The 24,663-nt window shown below is 43.9% G+C and overlaps 1 long non-coding RNA gene across 1 annotated transcript; it reads left to right on the forward strand.

The window, feature by feature from the left end:
• Positions 1 to 1,781: 1,781 nt before the first annotated feature.
• On the forward strand, positions 1,782 to 24,214 carry LOC120386257. Its single transcript, XR_005589619.1, has 4 exons — positions 1,782 to 1,808; positions 21,630 to 21,744; positions 23,096 to 23,490; positions 23,976 to 24,214. It is a non-coding gene; the product is annotated as an uncharacterized LOC120386257 (long non-coding RNA).
• The last annotated feature ends 449 nt before the right edge of the window (positions 24,215 to 24,663 follow it).

A 24,663-nucleotide genomic window follows, 5' to 3' on the forward strand; every position in this document is an offset into this window, starting at 1 on the left:
TGAGTTATGCCTAGAATTTTTATTCCTGGTTTACATATGGAAATTAAGCTATCTAGTGTAACTGAAAGTATTCTCATTATCAGTATAAATGCCCAACCCTTGTTTTTGTTCAAGGGCAAACTGAAAGCCTAAACAGAGACTATTAACAAGTGATTGTGGTGAAAAACAGCCTGAAAGATTTAAAAGACTCCTTGTTTTTCAAATGCAGACTTGTGTTGTGCTCACTTCGAACTTTCATTTACAAACCAGCTAGCAAGGCCTTGTCTACCCTAGAAGTTGTACCAGTTGTAGCAAAAGCTGTAAAGTTCTGCCAGTATAGTGCCATCAACAAACCTGTTTTGGCAGAGTGCAGACCTTGGTGGTTCACTGTGGACAATTTACTGACAAGTATTGAGTGATCAGGAAAAGTCCATGATGCCTGGATTTTTAGAAACACTGGACTTCTGAAAACGCTGAAAGCAGGACTTTTTTCTTGGACCCTTCAATTGACATTGAGTGGATTTCTGTGCCATTAATGATTCAGGGTGATATAAAGCCATATACTTGGTAAGGTGGGCAGATGCATGTAAAGTGTTAACTATTTCCTGAGCAGTGGCCAAATAAAGGTGGAGTGTGTCTGTGGGGCATGGAAGGGAGGTGAAGGTGTCTCATGACAAGACTCGATCTCAGTGAAAAAAAATATTCCCACAGCTACTGCTGCATGCTGTGCATTGAGTACAATCTGGGACACCAAGAGTGAGACCCTAATGCCAGGGTGGGTGAGTGTGGTGAACAGGCTGTTTTCCACACCAATCAAAAGGAAAAAAATCTGGCTAGAGATACTTGTAGTGAAGGGGCAAGAGCAAAACCCTTAAGAGAAGGTTAGAAATCTGTGAGGGTAAAATGGTTTGGTGAGCCTGGAGATGAAAGCCAGAAGATTCTACCTTTGAGGTAAAATATTATTTTATGTTAATAGGCCAGAATCCAAGAAGGGATGTGTGATGGGGTCAAGACTCACCACCACTGGTACCTCCCACTGGTTGCTCTGGGAATTAGCTGCTGTTCTCGGACTAACGTTGCTCCCCGCTTAGTGGCATCCTCTTCAGGACACTGCCCACTACTCCAGACTTACCCCCTTCCAGGGCAGGGGTTTAATAGCAGTCTTTGGGACTTGCACCTGCCTCAGTGGCCAATCACAACCCACAGTCTAGCCCCTTAGCTCAGGGCAAGTTGCAGTCTGTATTGGGCACCATCTTCTATGGCCAGGTGCAGATAAGGGGAGAACAGGGGTACCCAGGCCTGCCCGCTTCTCTGGGTCCTGACCCAGGGACCCCCTAGTGGCAGCCTCTTTCTCCCCTCTTTTGTTCCCCTCCTGTCTGCTTTCCTTCCCTGGGCCATTTCCCCTTTGGCCCTATATACCTTCTTGGCCCTTTGTAGCAGGGCCTGCAGCCTGGCAGGTAACAAGGCTGGAGTGCTCTCTTGCTCCCCTGGGCCTGCCCAGCACTGCTTAGGCCAGCGTGCTAGTGCCTTCCTCAGAAGCCAGTCCTTCTCCCTTGCCCACCAGGGAGCAACTAACTTCTCCTCTTCTAGGTAGCCCTTATATAGGGCCTTGCCTGGCCCAGATTGGCTGCCTCTACCCGGCCCTGATTGGCTCCTACAGGCCTTTGTTTATTGGCTGCTGGCCTGCACAGCCTCAAAGGCCTGTTCCAGCCCTTTTCTCAGGGGGTGGGGCAACTGCCCCACCACAGGGTGTAATTCACCTGAGAGCCTGCTTGCAATTATTAGGAAGCCAAAAAAGGGGAAAACAGCAGGGTCAAATACCAGCTGAGGTAGGACCTTGTTACAGCAACAAATACATTTTTTTTCACATTAATATGTATTTCATAGTCTATTTGGTACATCTTCCATAGCTCAGTAATTTATCTCACTTGTGATGGGCTCTAGCTTTCCTTATTTAGATGGAACCAAAGATGACATTTATATGAAAAGATTTACCTCCAACTGCACAGATTCATTTATAATTTAGGTATTCATCAAACTGAAATACCATGCAAGCTGATCTGAATTTAATACAGCGTGTAGGCAAAATAACATACAATCAAAACACTGAGAGGGCAATATCATGGCTGTAAAGGTTGTGATCTCTTCTCTTTCAATTTGACATCAATATTTATGAAATCATGCACATCATACTACCTGAATGCATTTGGCTGGGCTATAGTTACGTGACAGCTTTATCCAGACACTGAAGTCTCTAAGCACTGAGTAAAAGTGTAAAAACAAGTGTTCCTATGTTCGGTACTGCAGGTACAGTAGTGCAGAAGTTTGATATAAAAATGTGCATTTGTAGACTGAAAGCCACCTGCCCTCTCTCTTCCTTATGCTGTCTAGTTTTGCTGCTTTCTTTTTATAGGCCTGGTACAGACATTCCAAATGGAAAAAAAAATTGCCCAGATGAGAAATTGACATGGTTTCGAGAAGGTGCTTTGCGACATTCCCTTCCCTGCAAATTCACAGAGCATGGACGCTTTGTACCATGGAGTGGTTCAGAAACATCAGGGCTACCATGAAGCCACTTTGTGAGAGAGAAGACCCCAGTTTTCAACCCATTAAAGCAGCTGGATACATAGTTATAAACTCATCTCCTGTAGTAGGTTCTTTCCCTCTGAGGCTAAGATTTTAAAGGGCTAGACAGCAACTGAGGGAGCAATAATTTATCAAAAGAGGAAAACATGGCCAGGCAGAACCCAATACTCCCAGGATTCAAAATCCAGCTGGCAAATTGCCTGCTGTTATAGTAAAAAAGAGAATTCATCATTTTACTTTGTCTTAACCCCAAACACAGCTTTGGGAGTGTACTTAGTGATTATTGCCAAAGGTGATAAAAACAGGAGTGGAGTTTAAAAGGTTTGTGACAGTCACCAGAACCCTGGGCCAGCTCCATGATTAGGTTTTCCCTGAGCTACTGGGGAGGATGATCAGGTGGTGAATTGCCTTCCCCTCTGGGCCTGCTGCCAAAGAGAAAGAGAACGGGTCAGGTTGCGAGTAATGAAGTCCCTGACAACACCCTGAAAGGGCCCCCAGCTGTTGGTAATGACAGGGGGAGCCTTAAGCACTACCCCTAAATGAATACAGCTTTATAAAGAACACATGGTTGGCTGTCTTCTTCTTGAGTAGCAACCAAAGCATGGATACCTACAGTGAACTTTAACTTGCACATCACTTTCAGGCCTTTCTGAATGTACTTGCCTGTTTTTACGGCAGGTTGCTCAGCTTATCTGTTTAAAAGACATTCTGCTGCTCAATGATTAGCTACTGTTTCAAACGTTGAGATTAAAATCCTGCTATAGCTCTCCCTCAGCTTGGTAGGGCAAGGATAAGCAGTGGCAGCTGGGTGGAAAGCCCAGAGCCCATCTCACTTGTTCAAGGCAAGATGGTTGAGGATAATGTGCTCCATAGCACTGCTTAACTCTGTTCCAAAATGGTGCGGCATGCTTCTCTGTAGCACCTGCTGCTTGACTCCACAGCATGCATGTGGTGTTATGGCGTACCTCTGAGACAGCTGAACCTGCACACACATATGGGGGGAGGGATAGCTCAGTGGTTTGAGCATTGGCTTGCTAAACCCAGAGTTATGAGTTCAATCCTTGAGGGGATCATTTGGGGATTGGTCCTGCTTTGAGCAGGTGGTTGGACTAGATGATTTTTTCTGAAGTCCCTTCCAACCCTAATAATCTATGATTGTATTGTATGACTATGGAGTGCTGGCAGATGGGCAAGTCTGGCCACTTTTCTGGTACTCCAGAGGAGAGGGGAAAAAAAAGAATTGTTAGAAAATTCTCAACCAGCTTTACCAATGAGTGACAAGTTTATTCCTTTTTTGGACAACAGCTAGAAGTTATGCCCTACAAGTCCTCTTGTTCTTGGTGTACTAATGTGGAAATGTCTGAGCTTTTTTGTTTCTTAATATTCGATCTTCTTTTCAGATCTCTGCATTTGTGGCATGTTTAGCTGCATTTAGCTGCCATCTTTCCAGATATTGTGATACATTTTGCAATGATACATCTTCCGTGTTTTGCTCCAATCTGGAATTTAACTCAAACAGGTTGCTTTGTTCTCAATGGACTTGGCTGAAAACTCCCACTACTTTCATCAAAAATATTCAGGAGGATTTGATTTAAAAAATGGTGAAATTTGACCAGCTCTAATTCCCAATGATAGGGTATGTTTGTGTCCGTTCTGTCTCTAGTTTAGATTGGTATTGTTATTTTTCTATTTATGATGCTTTTTTTTCAACAGTAGAGTAGAGGTCTGCCCCAAAATTGCATTTATGTTTGATCATGGTGATTGCACCAGGCTAAAAAAGAATCTAATGTAAGACATGGCCTGTTCTAATTCCTTGTGTGGGGTTTCTTAGTCTTTCCACTTGTTATCTGTTTCAAATTGAAAGGTTTAAAACAATATAGTGAATCAGCACTGTCTAAATTGGGAGTGGCGGAATTAAAGATGAATCCACTAATTTCACACATGAAGATTACAAAATAAAAATTGTAAATTATGGTTCAGATGGATTATTTACTATATTTTGGAATGGGGAGAGTGAGATTTTTTTCCCTTTGGGAAGGTATTCTACCAATGGTATTGAGACACTTAAAAATTATTTCCATTAGGCATTTCTTGTTAGTCACTGGAAGATATTGTCTTCTGAGCTGCGGCATGGTCGGAGTTGATCTTGTTGAGCATTGTCAAGCTAGGATTTTTTTTAAAATACTTGGAGCTTTTTGTGTTTTTTCCCTTTACCTCCTGAAAACTTGATTAGAACACTTTCAGGTCAAATTAGTGTCCATTAAATGAATTTTTTATCACGTTGGTTTTCGGTTTGCAATCCCATTACTGTTCACTAGATAAACTGATTGTAGGAATTATTTTCCAACAGAAGGAATGAGGATTTACAGAGAAATATGGAGAATTAACTATTTGAATTGATTTTTTTTTTTGCTCAATCAGAATACCAGACAATTCAAGAACTTCTTTTCCTTATACTACTGAAACACAGCAGTGTCTTTTTGTGTTTGAATCAGTTGTCCAAGTGAGCTACAGAGAGTGTCTGACTGGAAAATGCTTTCATAATGCAGACAAAAGCTTCTTTGGGGAAATTATGAGATATAGTAAGAGAGTCACAAGTGAGGTGCCAGAATTGGGATTAAAACTGAATTTTATTCTTTGTTTCTGTCATTAATGTAAACAAACTATAATGCACCAACTTGCACAGTGGCAGCTGCAGAAAGGTTATGGAACAGACCAGGAAGTGTCTCAGTCACCCATGAAACATTGAAAACAGGGGAAGAGGAGGGCAGCTGAGTGCACATCTCATAGAGGTGGTTTTAAATTGGCCCCACAGGGATTAGCTGCTGCTTTCAAGAGTGCTTCTTGGCTGGTTTGATGACATTTATCACTCAATTTGTATAGCAAAAGCTGAACAGGGAGTTCTAAATGGCTTCTAATTTAGCTTTTATAATAGAAGCATAGTAGCCAGAATCTGCCATTAAACATTTAGCTGGGCTGCTGGTTGGTGAGGAGAGAAAAAAAGGAAAATAAATTAAAAATTAAGAAAAAAAGTCACTCTAAAATGACAAGTGTATCCAAAGTAGTAGTAAAAAGGGACCAATCTTTCGCTCTGTGACTCTCATGAAGTCAGTAGAGTTAACTGGTGGTGACTGAAGGAAGAATTTGGACATAGAATATGGAGAATGAACATAGATACCAGTAGTTGTTTGCAGAGTTGTTGTAGCCATGTTGGTCACAGGATATGAGAGAGACAAGGTGGGTGAGGTAGTATCTTTTATTGGACAAGGGACAAGATTTCAAGCTTACACAGAGCTCGTCTTCAGGTCTGGAATGGTAACCCAAGTATTTGAGCTAAATACAAGAGAGGCACAGACTGATTGATATGACAGTTTACACCACCTAAGGATCTGCCCCAAAATTTCCTGATTCCCAGCCCAGTACCTATTCATTAGACCAGGGGTGGGGAACCTACGGTGTGTGGGCCAGATCCAGCCCACCGCTTAATTTCATCCATCCAGCCCCCACTGCTTCATTTCATCTGGAAGCCCCAAGCCTTGGTGCTCCCCCCCCCCCGCCATGGGGCTGGAGCCACGAGTGCCAGCTTGCCCCACTGCGGGGGGAAGCTGGGGTTGCCAGGCTGTTAAAAATCTGGCTGGCTCTGTGCAGCTCCCGGAAGTGACCGGCACGTCCCTGTGGCCCCTCGGATGAGGGGTGATCAGGGAAGCTCTGCACACTGCCCCAGCCCCCAGCATCAGCTCCACAGCTCCCATTGGCCAGGACCCATGGCCAATGGGAGCAGTGGGGGCTGCGCCTGTGGGCATGGGCAGCACGCACTGTGCAGAGCCCCCTGGCCTCTTCACCTAGGGGCCAGACAGGGGTGCTTCCAGGAGCAGCATGGAGCCAGGGCTGGCAGGGAGCCTTCCTTAGCCCCACTGCACTGCTGACTGGGAACCGCCTGAGGTAAGCGCCTGCAACCCTAGATCAGAACCCTCTCCCGCACCCAAACTCCCTCCCAGACCCCGCACCCCAATCCTCTGCCCCAGCCCTGTGCCCCCTCCCAGACCCTGCACCCCCACCCACACCCCAACCCCCTGCCCCAGGTTGGAACCCCCTTCTTCCCCCAACTCCATCCCAGATCCCACACCCCCACCTGTATCTGCACCCCTGTTCCAGCCCTGAGCCCCCTCCCACATCCAAACTCCCTCCCAGAGCCTGCACCCCAAACCTTCTTCCACACCCCAGCCCCCTGCCCCAGCCCTGAGTCTGCTCCTGAACTCCATACCCATTGGCTCCAGCCTGGAGCCCCCTCCTGCACCCCAAACCTCTCATCTCCAGCCCTACCCCAGAGTCTGCACCCCCAGACAGAGCCCTCACCCCCTCATGCACCCCAACCCCCTGCCCCAGCCCAGATCCCCCTCCCACACCCTGAACCCCTCATTTTTGGCCCCACCCCAGAGCCTAAGGGAAGCCCCAAGCCTCCACACCCCAGACATGGGGCTGTGTGTGGCCTGCAACTAATTTTTCCTGTGGGTCAGTGGCCCATGATAGAAAAAAGGTTCCCCATCCCCTCATTAGATCATAGTGCCTGTCAGATAACCCCCACCCCTTCCAGCAAGGAATGCATATATGTATATTAGATTATATTTACTAGACAGGCAATATCCCCTCAGTTTTCAAATTGTTTAAAGGGTTTCAACTGTGTGACTTCCACTAAAATGACTGGAAGTCACACTGCTAGGAAGGCAGTACTATACTCTGAAGATTTAGGGATGGATGAATCCGCCCACCATAATCTGATCTCTCATTATGTGTCAGGCAACAACAGAGAAATTTGAGATCCAAGACTCAAACACTTATCTTTGTTTATCTCCATGATCCAAAATACTATACTTTTTTTTCTGAACAAAATTTTATCACTTGTGACATGTTGTTTGAAATATTTCCTGTCCTAGCTCTCATTGACTCTTAATTTTTGTACACTGGTTACATAATAAATCTTTGATAAATTGTTTATTATCAAAAGATTATGTCAATTTTTATAGTACCAAATGATGCAATACATAAGCAATGTGAGGAAAGGAAAGGGACCAGGCCACCACCTGTCCAGCACCTCTTGATATCCATCTCCAACCCAGACACGAAACCTATGCCACTGGATGCCTCCAACTGCTATGTGACCCCAGAGGGAAAAGAGTGCTGTCGCTGCCATGGGCTGTGTTTCTACTGTGGAGGATCCAGGCATGCTCTCACCAAATGCCTGTCAGGAACTCTGGCATGACCCAGCTCAGGAAACCACCTTGCCCAGGCCCAGTAGAAGGCATTGGCCTGGGTGAGCCCTAAGGTAATGCCCCTCCCACTCCTCACCGAGATATAACCCAGGCATGGCAAAAAATCCTCCACCCCTCAAAGTACAAGTCTGCTTCCGTATCCCAGGGGGGCCATACTGAATTCCTCCAAAGTGAGTATTCCAGTACAGGCAAAGATAGACTCCAATCTAGTGGAAACTGTAGATGGCTCATTCCTGTCATCAAGGCCAGTGACACAAAAAACAGTGGCTCTGGAAGGTGCCATTTGGGACCTTGGGAAGTGCTTCAGTTTCTGAGGATTATCTTGCCACAGTTCCCCATAATCTTTGGCTTTTTGTGGCTGGTGGCTCATGATCTGCACATCCTTCAGCATGAGTGCAAGGTTGGTTTCTGCTCTGATTTCTGCCAGCTAGTCTGCCCATGCATACTGCCTGATGAATCCTAGCACCAAGACTCTCCCCACACCTGGCACTCTGACTCTGGGTCAGGTGGGACCACCCCCAGACTTGACTTTGGTACTGCCCGCCAAGTACAACAACTACGGTGATGTCTTTGAGAAGAACCATACCGGGATTATGACTGCCTGATCAAGCTGAAGCCAGGGGCCAACATGCCATTTTGTCCTCTATATGCAACCCAAACTGGCTGCCCCGTGTTCCTATCCAGGAGAATCTGGCCAAGGGTTTCATCCGGTCATCTACCTCACCTGCTGAGACCCCAGTTCTTTTTGTTAAAAAGAAAGATGGAATCCTGTGCCTATGTGTGGGTTACTGGGCCTTCAATCAAGTAATCATCAGGACTTGGTACTCTCTTCAGCTCATCCCGGAACAACTGGGAAATGTACAATTGGCCCAGGTATTCACAAAACTTGACCTGTGGAGAACCAATAACGTAATTTGAATCTGAGCAGGGGACAAATGGAAAACAGCTTTTCAACCCTGGTATGGCCTTTAGAAATACCTGGTAATGCCATTTGGCCTCACAAATGCCCCTGGAACATTTTAGCACTTCACAATCGAGGTATTCCATGACACCCTAGACCAGTACATTGTAGTCTTCCTAGATGATATCTTCATTTTCTCCAAGGATCCAAGCAACACACCCAGCACATCCAGTCAGTCCTGGATTGGCTCTGCCCACATGGCCTGTATGTGAAGCTGAAAAAGTGCAGTTTTAATAAGCACTCCATGGAACTCCTGGACTACATCCTGTCTCCCAAAGGCCTCCAAACAGACCCCAAGAAGGTGGAGATGGTATGGACCTATGCATACCCTGAAACATCAAAGAGCTACAATTCTTCCTGAGGTTTTCAACTTTTATAGGTGCTTCATCTCCCAGGTTTTCAGGTCAAATTGCCCCACTGACCACACTTCTCCACAAAAACATTACTGTCACCTGGTCTCCAGAGGCTCAATGACCATCCCACAGGCTCAATATGAAGTTTACCAATGCCCTAGCTCTGCCTGACTCTTTGCCATTGAGAATGACACCTCCAGTATGGTGACAGGGACCATACTCTTCCAAACTGATCCCCAAGCACCTCCTCCTTTGCTACTATCTGTGGCTCTTTCTGGTGGCCCCAAAATGCACATGACAATCCACTCATACATTGATTCCTGTGAGATATGCACCCACACCAAGACTTGACACTCAAAACCCCTGAGCACCCTAATGCCTTCTGAGACCCAGTCCAGACCCTGGATGCCATTACCCTGGACTTTATAGTTGAGGGTATACTGATGGGCATACTGTAGTCCTCACTGTGGTTGACCAATTGACAAAAATGGCCAACTTCATCCCCATTACGCTCCTGCTCTCTGTGGAAGAAATGGCCCAACTCCTGATGACTCACGTCATTTGTCACCATGGCATCCCGGAGTGAGTCACAACTGATCAGGGTCTGTGGTTTGTGTTACAGTTTTGGTGTAAAGCCCTATGTCTGCTCAGGGGCCGTGCTTACACATCCACTGCCTATCACCCACAAACAGACAGCAAATCTGAGCTAGTGAATCAAGTGTTAGAACAATACTTGCACTGCTTCACAAATTTCCACCAGAACAACTGGTTGAGTCTTCTAGTCCAGGAGGAGCTGGCTTAAAACAATACTAATCATGTCTCCACCAGACAGAGTCCATTTCTATGCAAACTCTGGCTTCTGCGTCTGTCTCCACCCAGCCTTACCTGTCACCTCCACCAATCCCAGGACTGCTGACTGGATCAGTGAGGTCCAAGAAGAACTCAAGGCACATTTGGGCAAGGCCAAGGAAGATTACAACCAATATGAGGATCACCAGCACCAGGAAGGCTCAGCATTCGTCATTGGCCAAGAAGTATGGCTCTCAGCCCCAAACCTCCACACCAACAGGTTGTGTCATAAACTGGATTACTGATACCTCGAGCCCTATTCCATCAGTCATATAATCAGTCCAGTGACTATGAGGCTTCAGTTACCTAGATCCCTCAAAATCCACTTGGTGTTTCATGTATCCTTGCTAAAACCACATGTTGATCATTCCTTCTCTCACCAGACCCAGCCACCTGACTCGGACTGTGATCCTTGGTATTGACCCCAGCCTGGAACTTGATTACAAACTCCTGTGCTTCTCTCAGCCTCAGGTTTGCCCCTCTCTAACCATTGGTCCTGACTGCCCTTGTCTGGATCCTGACACCGTGCCCCGTTACAGGCACACACAGTCTCCCCTCACAATTAATTGAACAATACAAATCGTAATAAATGAAGAAAAGCTTATTTAAGACAAATGTGTTAATCATTAAGGATCAAGAAACTTTCAGGTAGCACCTTGCAGTTAGTGTATGGAATCCTTCATGCATAGATGAAACTAGAGAGCACCATCCATGCCTCCTAGAAAACAGTCACCATGTTTATCCAACTCAGGAAACGTCTTATATTAGGGAAGAGTGCAGAGGTTCCCTTTGTGCAGTTGTGACAAAAATTCCTGAGAATTTCTCAGGCCTGGCACTAACAAGACTTGCTCACCCGTTAGTATGATGATAAGTTTAATGGAAAAATGTATCAAAAGGGTCTACTACCATAATAAAAAGAAGTGGCACAAACTAGTTATTTATAGGGCTGTTGATTAATCACAACTAACTCATGATATTAACTCAAAACATTAATCGTGATTAAAAAAATTAATCATGATTAATTTTAGCTTTAATTGCACTGTTAAACAATAGAATACCAATTGAAATTTATTAAATATCATGAAAATGCAACTTACAAATATAGCTTTTTTTGTTACATAACTGCACTCAAAAATAAAACAATGTAAAACTTCAGAGCCTACCAGTCCACCCAGTCCTACTTCTTGTTCAGCGAATTGCTAAGACAAACAAGTTTGTTTACATTTATGTGAGATAATGCTGCCCACTTCAAATTTACAATGTCACCTGAAAGTGAGAACAGGATTTTGCATGGCACTTTTGTAGACAGCATTGGAAGGTATTTACATGCCAGATATGCTAAACATTTGTATGCCCTTCATGCTTCAACCACCTTTCCAGTGGACGCTTCCATTGTTTTGTTTTTCAGTGCAGTTATTTTTGTACATAATTCTATATTTGTAAGTTCAACTTTCATGATAAAGAGATTGCACTACAGTACTTGTAATGGGGGAATTGAAAAAAATATTATTTCTTTTGTTTTTTACAGTGCAAATATTTGTAATAAAAATAAAGTGAGCACTGTACACTTTGTATTCTGTGTTTTAATTGAAATCAATATATTTGAAACTGTAGAAAACATCCAAAAATAAATAAATAAATGGTATTCTATTATTGTTTAACAGTGCGATTAATCATGATTCATTTTTTTAATCACTTGACAGCCCTAGTTCTTTTATATTCCTGTTACCATTCTTATAACATATTGTGTATATGCAAATACCATGATCCACCCCAGATACCAGACCTGATTAGTTCTGGTTCTACCTGTGAGCTCCCCTTTAATGCCTACAACTAGACCAGGATCTGACACCGCTTATATGAGCTGCATTTCCCAGTGGTCTCCATTGAAGATGACTTGACCTCAGAGTTGCTGAGGATTGTCCTTAGGCATGGTATCAAGTTAAGTTCAATTTTCTGTCTCTACCTTTCTTTTCCCTGGGAGCCTTTCTTTTTTTTTTGTACGCCAGTGTTTGGCTGACAGTCATTTCTGACATTGATTGTCAGGATGATTTTATCTTTACTGGATCAGAAGGAGAGTTCTTTTAGACAGTTCCCTGTGGGTTTTGTCACTGACTTCTACAACAACTGTTATCATTTTTAGGAGCTGCTTTCAGAAGGCCAACAACAGGGACGGTAAATGACAATGACTGCACACTCTAATGCCCGTGTTCTGACCTGCAGCTTTTTATTACAGAGACTCTCTCAATCGATACTTGGGGCAATCCTTTATGATCTCATTGTGAACACCTTCTAGCAACTTTGTCCAATTCTAAGGTTAAAGAGAGATGGAGAGTAGTGCAAACTTTATGAAAGATACAACATTGTAAGTTATCTTTATTTTTTCTCAACAACCGAGCCAAGCATTACTTTTCATTTTAATCTCAAGTACTCAAAAGATGTATCTTTCATCACATTACATAGCTCTGAATTTACAACTAATCATCCATGTTTAAATGTTTGAATGCTGAGCTTCCTTTAACCATCCAAACAATGAACATATCATTTGGGCATGTAGAGCCAGATCCCAGACCTGATTCTTATGGCTTAAAATCCTTGTCAGAGAGATTAATCAGTGGTTCCCAAACTGTGGGACATGCCCCCTAGGGCTGTGGATGAACATTGCGGGGAATGCTGCTTGGCCTGGGCCAGGCCCCACAAGAGGGCAGGAGGGAGTGCCAGCCAATGCTGCTCTGCTTCCAGCTCCCCTCTGGCCCCATCCCTGGCCGCAGCCGTGGTCCTGGCTCTGTTCCTGGCTCCCAACCACAGCCCTGCTCATGGCCACAGCTTGCACCCGCTCTCGGCCCCTGCTCTTGGCGCTTGCTTTCTGCTCCCTGCCCCTGCTCTTGGCGCTTGCTTTCTGCTCCCTGCCCCTGATTCTGGCCCCAGCTGCAGCTCTGCTTCTGGCGGGGTGAGGGGGCGGGGGCGGACACATTCTATCATTGGTAAGGGGAGGTGCAAGAGGAAAAGTTTGGGAACTACTGGATTAGATATTACATAAACTGAAAGAATTATTGTAAGATCTTTCCTGATGGGTCACACAGCTCTAGCACTTTGGCAATATGTTGTAAGTATTTTATGCCTTGTGGTTGTAATATCTTTATATACTTTCACTGGCATCAGGTGAGTCATAAAAATTCCATTAATATTGAATCTCATGTCCAAGCACTATGCAGATCCAATATGATTTTAATATATATATACAATACATAAAGGTGGGAACTACTGAACCTGATACGTGTCAATGGAAACTTTTGAAAATGGAAGACTCATATAAAATCATTAAATTACAAGACAACTCACCTATGATAAAGGTGTCTTGTATTTAAGGTTTGAACAAATGAAGTCAAATGATCTGTTGTCAATGTTCATGTCATTGCACTGTAATAATGACACTTTATTATTTTTATTCGTTTTGGAAGTGAATGTAGCACTTGTGAAAGGTGCCAGGTTAACCATTCCAGAGAGCTCTTAGGCCCAGAATGCTTTAGAACTGGCAATAGTAGAGCAAGCTTCCCCATGCTGTCTTGCCTTTGGGTGTATTTGCAGCTTGAACAGCTTATCTGAGCTAGCTTTGATTTCTCTAGCTAGGTCTTGGAGCAGTGAAGCTGTGGCAGCACACATTGCAGCATAGGCAGTGCGAGCCCGCCCGGACCCCAGGGTAATTACTTGTGGGGCTAACCCATGTTGAAGCACGTCCATCCTGCCATGACTTCACTGCTCTGGTACCCTAGCTAGATTGAAGGTAGCTTGGGTATGTCTACATGAGACAATCCCATTGTCCCTCAAGCTAGACCCACGTGGACAACTTCTAAGGGTGTGTGGGTAGTTTAGTTTCCATTCCATTCAGTCCTTGACCTCTGTGGTTGGAGTACTCACAAGCCTGCAGAAAAGCAAGTGCCCGAGTCTCTGCAGCAGGCTGGCTAGCCCCAGCCAGCTTGAGCCAGGGCAGAGCACTGGGAATAGTAAGAGGCAGACTGGGGGCAGAGGATGGGCAGGGCCATGCCAGGCTGTTTGAGGAGGCACAGCCTCCCCCAGCCTATGATACCCACTGTCCATGCCACCAGTGTCATTTTGCACAAGCAGCCAAATGTCCTTCGGACGGTAGCAGACTGCTGATTTCTAGGATGTTAGACTAGATGATCTGGTGGTCCCTTCTGGCCTTAAATGGTATTATTCTAGGGCAGGCCAGGGCTAGATTTGAACAGCTAGCCAGCAGCATATGTGAAAAGAGCTTTGTCCTGTTACCAGCCTACTGACTCATTGGGTCCCCCTTGGTATGGTAAAAAAAAATGCTTTTACAATTACGAGAACTGTCCCTTCCCACTCACGTTCACTAGCACTCTGAGGCCATATCTGGGAACTATCCAGCAATAAGTCATCAAGTGCAGCTCATCCTTCCTTCTCTAATCCATACCACCTGGTGAAGGGGTGCCATTGCCTCCCCCCTCTCTCCCATACACACCTTTCACCTGGTCCCTGCACCATTGCTGGTGGTAGATACGCTGGAGGGTAGGGATAGGATACAGAGGGACCTAGACAAATTAGAGGACTGGGCCAAAAGAAACCTGATGAGGTTCAACAAGGACAAGTGCAGAGTCCTGCACTTAGGACGGAAGAATCCCATTCACTGTTACAGACTAGGAACCGAATGGCTAGGCAGCAGTTCTGCAGAAAAGGACCTAGGGGTTACAGTGGACGAGAAGCTGGATATGAGTCAACAGTGTGCCCTTGTTGCCAAGAAGGCTAATGGCATTTTGGGCTGTATAAGTAGGGGCATTGCCAGCAGATCGAGGGACGTGATCATTCCCCTCTATTCGACATTGGTGAGGCCTCATCTGGAGTACTGTGTCCAGTTTTGGGCCCCACACTACAAGAAGGATGTGGAAAAATTGGAAAGAGTCCAACGGAGGGCAACAAAAATGTTTAGGGGGCTGGAGCACATGACTTAATCATAGAATCATAGAATTCAAGATCAGAAGGGACCATTATGATCATCTAGTCTGACCTCCTGCAAGATGCAGGCCACAAGGGCCATTGCCAATCTTCCTGGAGGAAAATGACCCCAAATATGGCGGTCAGCTGAACCCGAGCATGCGGGCAAGACTCTCAGCCAAACCCTCTGGAAAAGGTTATATCATACCATTGACCCATTGTACTATTTACCAGTGTGAATTGACCTATTGACTAAGCCCGTTATCCTATCATACCATCTCCTCCATAAACTTATCTAGCTTAATCTTAAAGTCATGGAGGTCCACTGTTTCCTCGGTAGGCTGTTCCAGTATTGCACTCCTGATGGTTAGAAACCTTTGTCTAATTTCAAGCCTGAATTTCCTGACTGACAATTTATATCCGTTTGTCTTCGTGTCCACATTAGCACTGAGCTGAAATAATTCCTCTCCTTCCCTGGTATTTATCCCTCTGATATATTTAAAGAGTGTAATCATATCTCCTCTTATCCTTCTTCTCCTCAAGTCTCCTTTCATACGAAAGTCCTTCCATTCCACGGATCATTCTAGTGGCCCTTCTTTGTACCTGTTCTAGTTTGAATTCATCCTTTTTAAACATGGGAGACCAAAACTGCACACAATACTCCAAATGAGGTCTCTATATAACGGGACTAGCACCTCCTTATCCCTACTAGAAATACCTCGCCTAATGCAACCCAAGACCGCATTAGCTTTCACATCACATTGCCTACTCATAGTCATCCTATGATCAACCAGGACTCCTAGGTCCTTCTCCTCCTCAGCTTATAACTAAAGTTCTTGTTAGTCATCCCTAAATGCATAACCTTACACTTCTCACTATTGAATTTCATCCTGTTACTAATACTCCAGTTTACAAGGTCATCTAAATCTCCCTGAAGAATATCCCGATCCGACTTATGAGGAGAGGCTGAGGGAACTGGGATTGTTTAGTCTGCAGAAGAGAAGAATGAGGAGGGATTTGATAGCTGCTTTCAACTACCTGAAAGGGGGTTCCAAAGAGGATGGATCTAGACTGTTCTCAGTGGTATCTGATGACAGAACAAGGAGTAATGGTCTCAAGTTGCAGTGGGGGAGGTTTAGGTTGGATATTAGGAAAAACTTTTTCACTAGGAGAGTGGTGAAGTACTGGAATGGGTTACCTAGGGAGGTGGTGGAATCCCCTTCCTTAGAGGTTTTTAAGGTCAGGCTTGACAAAGTCCTGGCTGGGATGATTTAGTTGGGAATTGGTCCTGCTTTGAGCAGGGGGCCGGACTAGATGACCTCCTGAGGTCCCTTCCAACCCTGATATTCTATGATTCTATGATTCCATGGCCATCCCCTTATATGAGAGTTGAGGGTTTGTGGAGAACAGATTGGCCTCTCATTGTAGCAGACATCCAGAGCTCCACTCTTGTTCCCCACCTTCTTTAGGGGATGCCTTCCCTGAACTTTATTCCAGCTCTGGTGTATCAGTGAGCCAAACCCCATATTGAACAAGTACCTGCACTGAGCACCGCCAAGTTGCAGCAATATGAACACACTGCAACCTAACCTATCCACTGGGTGCCTGGGCTGCTGCCCAGTCTGGTAATAGGAAAATTCCTTCCCAGCCTGCTAAAGGTGACAGCAAGGCCCCAAAACCCAGTCCTAATCCCAAAGCTGGGAAATGGGAAGGTTGTTCCCAGGTACAGGCTGACACCTACGCAAGGGAAAGTCTTATAAGCCATCCCCTCAGGTGCATGGGAGACAATGAAATTCCGCTGCACCCTTCTATCTTGACAATCACCCCTGGAACATTTGTCCTCCCTTCTCTAAACTCAGAAGGAAGCTGTGTGTTCATTTATTTTTAGCAGTATCCTTATCATTATGGCAAATCTCAACGGGACATGGCCTGCTTGCAGATCATTCTCTGGCTAGATCCTTAAAGTGGTTTGGGTTGATATTCAGATGGTGCACATCAATGATGATCTTAATGCACCACCAAAGCGTTGGGTAACCATATGATCACTGGCTGTGTAGCAGCTTTCCTTGATAAACATGTTTCAGAATTCACTGGTCTTTCGTTCTAATAATATGACCATACCGAGAAAGTCATGTGAAGAGCCATTCCATTACAGTACTTCATAGTATATTACCAAATAGGAAACTATATTTTGTAGGCTAAATTCTCAGGTCCATACTCAGTTTATACTTAGGCACTCCTCGGGTAGAACTCCCACTGACTTCTATAAGTACTGAACTAAAAAACTGAGTGAGGACTGCAGGATTTCCTATAAACATAATGCTTTCTTAGTAATACAATACCTCACACAGTACTCTGTTACTCTGTCTTTGCTGGGAAAGTGGGTGAGATTGGTAGTTTTGGTTTTTGGTGAGTCTTGATGTATTTGCAGATTAGTGAAGTAAGATTTTTTTTTTTTTTTAAGCAGAAAGGAGTCAGTAGCTATGAGGACTTTGGAGGGATCAGGGATCGTGTCCTTAAAGAGGCAAGGGTGCAGATGGACAGTAGGATTCCATAGAGTGTTTAATTTATTTTAAAGGCCTTTGGACTTGAAATATAAATAGTTATTGGGGCCTCACCTTGTATGAAAATGAACCAGCCTGGCAGTTATCTCTTTAATTTTGATGTTTACCATTTGCTGTGTTTAATCAAACCTCTGCTTAATGCCCACACTTCACTAGGCTTGAAATAATTCATGTACATAAGCAGGGCCGTCCTTACCTATATGCAAAGTACGCAGCTGCGTAGGGCACCAGGAAACTTGGGGCACCAAATTTCCTGGTGCCTTGCGCAGCTGCATGCTGCTCCAGCCCCTGCCTCACCTCTTCCCCAGGCCCCCCACCCCTGGACCGCCTCTTCCCACCTCTTCACAGTCAGACATGACTCTTAGCCAGCCAGTAAAACAGAGGTTTATTAGATGACAGGAACATGGGCTAAAACAGAGCTTGTAGGTACAGAGAAAAAGACCCCTCAGCCGGGTCCATTTTGGGGGTCAGTGAGCCAGACAACCAAGTCTGCCCCTCACTCCACATCCCCAGCCAGCCCCAAACTGAAACTCTCCAGCTCCTCCTCTCTGGCCTTTGTCCCTTTCCCGGGCCAGGAGGTCACCTGATTCCTTTGTTCTCCAACACCTTCAGCTATGACCTTGCAAGGGGTAAGGGCCCCGGCCATTAATTGCCAGGAGACAGAGTGTCAGCCATTTCTGTACAACAATTACAGCCCCTTATACCACCACCTAGAGACTTAAGAAATGCATAGGGGAAACTGAGGCACCCCTAAAGTATTCAGAGGAAACATTAAGAACAGTCCCACTTCGTCACACCTCCCAGATGACATGTAGTTTTATCTGCCCACTGTCTTGACACTTTGTGGTGTTTTACACGTGTATTTATACCTTTCTTTCTTTTTCTTTTTTTAAGTATAGCGGCTTTGCTGTCTATATGCCAACTGTCGGTTCGGATAAAAAGCATCCCTGGAAGGATGTGTATTTGAACTGGCAGAGTGTATAATTGACATTGAACATAAGTTATTTTTGTGTCATGGCTTTGGCATGTTGATTGTCAGGAAAACTTTTCTAACGAAAGCCGTCCACACTTGCCAGCTGTGCCATTAAGGCACATGCCAGCTTCTTTTATGAATGCAGCTTGATGATAAAGTGCCAGTGATTGGTGGGGAGAAGAATGGTTATTTTAATATTTGTGAACAAGGCAATCGACCTGATCCAACTCTCAATGAAGTCATTGGGAGTCTTTCTATTGATTTCAATGGAATCTGACTTGGACTCAGTGCTACTATCTTAAAAACAAGTGTTTCCTTCCATCTCTTTCTAAAATTAAATTTCAATAACAAATGTGTGATACTAAAATAGTGCTGAGGAAATATGGCCAATCAGTCTTGTTGACAGCTGGTAGCTGTTGGTGTGCTAAGGAGATATTTGCCAGTCAGAAGTGGGTTATTTTTATCTGTCCTCTCTTTTCATTATCACATTTCCTTCTGGTTCTGAGGAACAGATCTAGTTTTTTCTTTGATGCAAAAGCAATGAAAGTAAAGGCTAAACAAAAATTAAATCCAGGAAAAGCCAGCTGGCATGCTAAATTCCTTTTCCAAACAAAAGTCTATGCAAACCAGGGCTTTACGGAAGCGCCAGAGAGAGAAAATAAGGTAAACTTATTCTCATCTGCACTTTTGGTGTTTTCTGTTTCTGTGCCCACCAGCAGCCACAGAATGGTAAGGCAACATTTTAACTAACAATAAGGCCCCTGATTCCTCCTTTTATTATTTTTATCTAATTAGTTAGCATCTCTGTGTATGTAATATAGTGGCATCTTACAAACCTAGGGTCCAATGTAGTCATTGCAACACATCCCTAATGTGATTAAGAAGGTACAGTTTATGCCAATCAACACTTCACTCTTTATTCTGTCCAACAGTAAACAGTTGCTAGAACTGCTATGTTGAAGACAACATTCACCCAGAAGGGAGATAGAAAGGGAGAGAGAGAAGGCTTTTTTTCAACATATGCATCCTGGCAAGCTGCCACACCTCTGTCTTCTCACTGAATTTATGCTGCAATAGCTGAAAGTAACCTGTAAACAGATTAAAAAAAAAACAAAACAGTCAAAGCTCAGAGAATCAGAGGGGAAAACAGGGAAATAATCCAACAGCAAAACAAGAATAGAGAAAAAGAAATATGGAGAATAATATGGTGTATGGGAAACAGACCAATGAACTAAAAGAGCTATAGTAAATTTAGCTGCATTCTGCTTGCAGGTTTAAAGTGCTGTATGATAGGAGAAATTAAAACTTTGTGAAACTAGTTGATAGTCTCAGTTCATGTTCTGCAGACAGGCCTCATGCCGCAAAATTCATTACCAAAGTCGACACTGAAATTCTTGGGGCCACGCCAGCAGAGAAAGTTGAATAAATGAATGGCCATGAAAATGATACTATTCTCTGACCTCTATCTTACATTGTGACACAATGTGGAGAAGCTTCCTCTGCACACATTGTAATATTTTGGAATATTTTGGGGCTGATATGTATTTGTATATCTGACTCCAATGGGTCTTCCCAGATACCTGGAGGTGCACATTCACCTGGTGGCTGCTGCATTTTGCACCTACTGCCAGCCCCAAGTCTGGAGCTCTGTATAATTTAATGATCTAAATGTTTGATATACATAGACATTTCCATTATATTCCCATATACTGTGAAAACTTAAAAAAACTTTTGTCAAAGAAATAAATGACTCTACTTTGAAAGCTAGACCTACGTATTTTACAAAGGATGATCTGTTAATGGTACCTCTTAATGTTAATGGCCAAGACTATAACGGGGTTCAAAAAAGATCTAGATAAATTCATGGAGGATAGATCCATCAATGGCTATGAGCCAGGATGGGCAGGGATGGTGTCCCTAGCCTCTGTTTGTCAGAAGCTGGGAATGAGCGAAAGGGGATGGATCACTTGATGATTACCTGTTCTGTTCATTCCCTCTGGGGCACCTGGCATTGGCCACTGTCGGAAGACAGGATACTGGGTTAGACAGACCTTTGATCTGACCCAGTATGGCCGTTCTTATGTTCTCTTGTCTGATTAAATCTGACCTCACATATTTCAGGCATAAACTATGTGCAGGGATCACAGCTGCCACTTTGATTTCTTCATACTCGATGCACACATGACATCAAGTCATTATGAGAAAACTTCAGAAGTGTTTGAATTCTAGATGCCTTCTTTTTTGACACACAACTTTGGGAATACAGTGGGTCAAAACATTTTATATTTCTGCAAAAAAACAGACTAAAATGAATTTTTTGTTTCATTTGACAGGAGAAGGAGAAAATAAGTGGGAGGAACAATTACAAAAACTCTAAACTTTTCAGTTTTTCAATGGTAAAACTAAAAAATTTTAACCAAAAAATTTTGTTTGAGCCTCTTCATTTTGATTAGAAAGTCATTTTTTGTCATTAATTTTACAGTGAAATATTTCAACCAGCTCTACTTAGAACACATAGGCCTTATTTTCAGATATGTTAAGCACCCCCAGCACTCACTGGGAACTCACTGGGTAGTTGGGAAAACTAGATTCTGGGTGTTTCAATTTGGGCACTTCAAATTAGTAGACACACTTGATAGTTCTGGCCTCAATAGCTCAATAACATGCATGGTGCCTGCACAAAACTGCATTCACAACAATAAGGTCACACTGAGGGACGGTCATAAATCAGACCCTTAAAGTGTGACAGCTGCAAAGGGCTGCTATACTCTAAGATGGTTGTGATATATTTATATTTTGCATGAGAGATATTCTTGGCAAAAAGTGAGTGCTTCAGGTATATAGTTGGGATCAGTGGTGATTGGCTGGCCTAGATAAAATGATTTATAAGTTAAATATAATGAACCTGCATGACTCAATATAACTTATTTGCTGCTAGTAGTTCTTAATCAGTGTTCTGGCACTAAACGCTTAGTACCAATCCAATATTTGAATCTGTGCATTACTCCAGCAGTTAACCTTGACAATCTGAAGTGCACATCTTTAGATTTAGTATCGTGCTCATTTCCATCTTTTGCTGTCAAAAAATATTAAATCTTTGCTCATCCATTCATTTTGCAGGTAGACAGACAGATGGCTGTTTTGGATCACTGTACAGCATAACAGATGTCAGAATTGAGGACCAGAGAACTCTGCCAAATTAATTAAGATTCTTCCACCAGTCTGGATGGGAAGAGTAGTGTATTACCATTTCATACAGTCTCTATAATAAATTATGTCATTCTGTGAGGTTATCTCCTTTGAATTACAGGTTTTCTTGTGAGCTCTTCTAGTGTGATAGGTTACAGTACTTTGAAACAGAGTGTAGAGGTAATAGCCAGATGTTGAATGGTGAATGAACAATCCTAAAATCAAATAGAAATAATAACTTTGGAGCATTAGTGTAGGAATACATGTGATAAATAGACATCAGCATCCAATGGGAGCAAAAGTCCTTATGGAGTCCAGCAGGCTATTTTAATTCTTCATCCATTGATCTTATTTATATTTATTAATTAAATACCTGATAACTTATTAAACAACCTTTTTTGGAGAACCTGTATTCATCAGGCTACCTACTATCACATCGGTATATATTTCTCTTTAATTGTATCTGCATTAGTGAACATGGGATCTAATTCTGCAAGGTGCTGAGCACATTCAATCCTTGAGGGGGCCACTTAGGGATCTGGGGCAAAAAATCTGTCTGGGGATTGGTCCTGCTTTGAGCAGGGGGTTGGACTAGATGACCTCCCAAGGTCCCTTCCAACCCTGATATTCTATGATTCTATGTCACGGACTTAATGGGAGTTAAGGGTGCTCACAAGGATAAGCCCCATGCATTAGCCTTGGAAGACTGTGAGCAGCGAGGGACAGGCCCAATGGCTTGGTGTCTATGGATTAGATGCTACAGTACAATGTGTCTGCTGTGTGAAACATCCTTAGTAGACTGTGGTTGCAAAATCTCTCATCTGCCATCAGGAGGATTTTGGCTGAGTGAGGTTGAAAGCATAACTCATCAGTTGCACACCCATATGAAAAGAAACCTAAGGATTCGTATGTTTAGATATTGGTCCAATTAGAGAGGCTATCTAGATATAGATAAAATTGATTTTTTTTCCACTATAGTGACACAGATCACCTTCCTTTCCAGAATTGGGCTCTCATATCTTTTATAGATTCATAGATTATAAAACCAAGAAGGGACCATTGTGATCATCTAATCTAGCCTTCAGTATAACACAAGCTATAGAGCTCCCCTGAATTAATTCCTGTTTGAGCTACAGCATATCTTTTAGAAAAACTTCTAGTGTCAGAGAATCCACCATGGCCCTTAACTTGTTCCATTGGTTAATTACCCTCACTGTTCAAAATATGCACTCTATTTCTAGACTAAATTTGTCTAGATTCAATTTACAGCAAATGGATCATATTATGCCACTGTCTCTAAACTGAAGAGCTCTGTATTATCAAATTTCTGTTTCTCATATAGGTACTTAAACTGTGATCAAGTCACCCCTTACCCTTCTCTTTGTTCAACTAAACAGATTGAGCTCCGTAGCAAGGTGTGGCCTCCCTCTGAGATTGACCAGGAGGGACCACAACCCTCCGCCTGCTGGGCAGAGCCAGGAAGGCCACGCCCTGCCTGCCAGAACTGGAAGGGCAGGACAGGAAGAGGAAATATAAAAGGCTGGCCCTGCTGCTCAGTTGGGCTGGAACTACCAAGGGAGATAGACACATCCTGCTTGCTTCTGGATCCCAAAGAGGACCCCAGCCACACCAAGGACTGGCAAGCACTCCCAGGTCACCGGCTGATGGAGCTGCTGAGGAGCTGCTGGGGTTGCCCCCTGAGGACTGGCCAGAGTCACCAGCCAACCAGGACACCAACGAGCTGCTGCTGGCCACCTGCCCTGGGGAAATGGAGGACAACTACAATGTAGAGGTACTAAGCCCTGGGGATTTAGAAAGCAGCCCAGAGAAACTTGACAACAGTCTGTTGAGTGCTGGCCTGTTACAAGGCCAGCATGTTGTGGGCGCATCCCCACTGACGGACCACTCTGCCACTGTAAGAGCTCTGGGCTGGGACGCAGTGGAGTTGTGTGGGCCGATTGGCCCCCTACCCCTACCTCTCCACCCCTGGGGTGGAAGCCTCCCCACCTTAGGCCAGGAAGCCTGTGTTAGTCTATCATCCACAGAGCTAGGACACAGACAGTGTTGGTGCTCATCCCTGCCTGAGGGACTTTGTTGCTCTGCCCTGCTTGCAAGCCAGAGCCCCCTAGATTATTTGCTACCCCGCCCTGACTGAAGCCCAGGGCTCATAGACTGCTTTACAGTGCCCTCTATTGGATAGAATCAGAACTGTTCAACTGTGTGTCAAAAGTCCTGTATTCCTAACAGCTAATGGAGATTCTCTTTTGGATCAAGTAGTGGGGGAGCCTGTGATTTTGGAACAGAAGTATGCCAGTTCATTGTCTGCTGCTGCCGCCATGAAGCATAGTGACAAAAATGAAGTTTGAGGTGAACACAGATTTGTTACAATATTTTGTCATATGTTCAAGGGGACTAGACAAACATGCCTTCCTTTTCATTGTTCACTTATTCTATTAGAGGCTTTAGTCTGTAGACAGATGTTAACATACATGTTTTCTCCAGAGTTCTTTGCATAAGGCAGGTACATCCACTGACGATTATTCAGCAAACAGAATAAAAAAGTGATTGTAAAAAAATGGTAAAGATATTGATTTAAATAACCTTTTCTAAAGTTAATATGAGATGAGACTTTTGACAGAAGAGCACATACAATCAACTGTTACAGGATACACACTCAATGCCTGAATGAGTTGCATTAATGACTCTTTGCTTAAGGATCTTGAGTGGGGAATTTAGCAGATTATTGTCACATCAACTTGTCGAGTGGGCCATATTCTGATTTCATACTGGTTCACTCCAAGGAATCAGATTGGGCAAAAGATAGCATAAATGAAATCAGAATTAGGCCCATTGTCTCCAAAAGCAGAAGTATGATAAAAATTGCTGCCCTGTGGAACCTGGAGTAAATTAAGATACACCGGATTGATGTCTGTGTGAGATCTAAATCTGGTCCAAAAGTCTGAGG

The sequence above is a fragment of the Mauremys reevesii genome, linkage group 1, assembly GCF_016161935.1.
Source record: "Mauremys reevesii isolate NIE-2019 linkage group 1, ASM1616193v1, whole genome shotgun sequence".
NCBI classification, from domain to species: domain Eukaryota; kingdom Metazoa; phylum Chordata; order Testudines; family Geoemydidae; genus Mauremys; species Mauremys reevesii.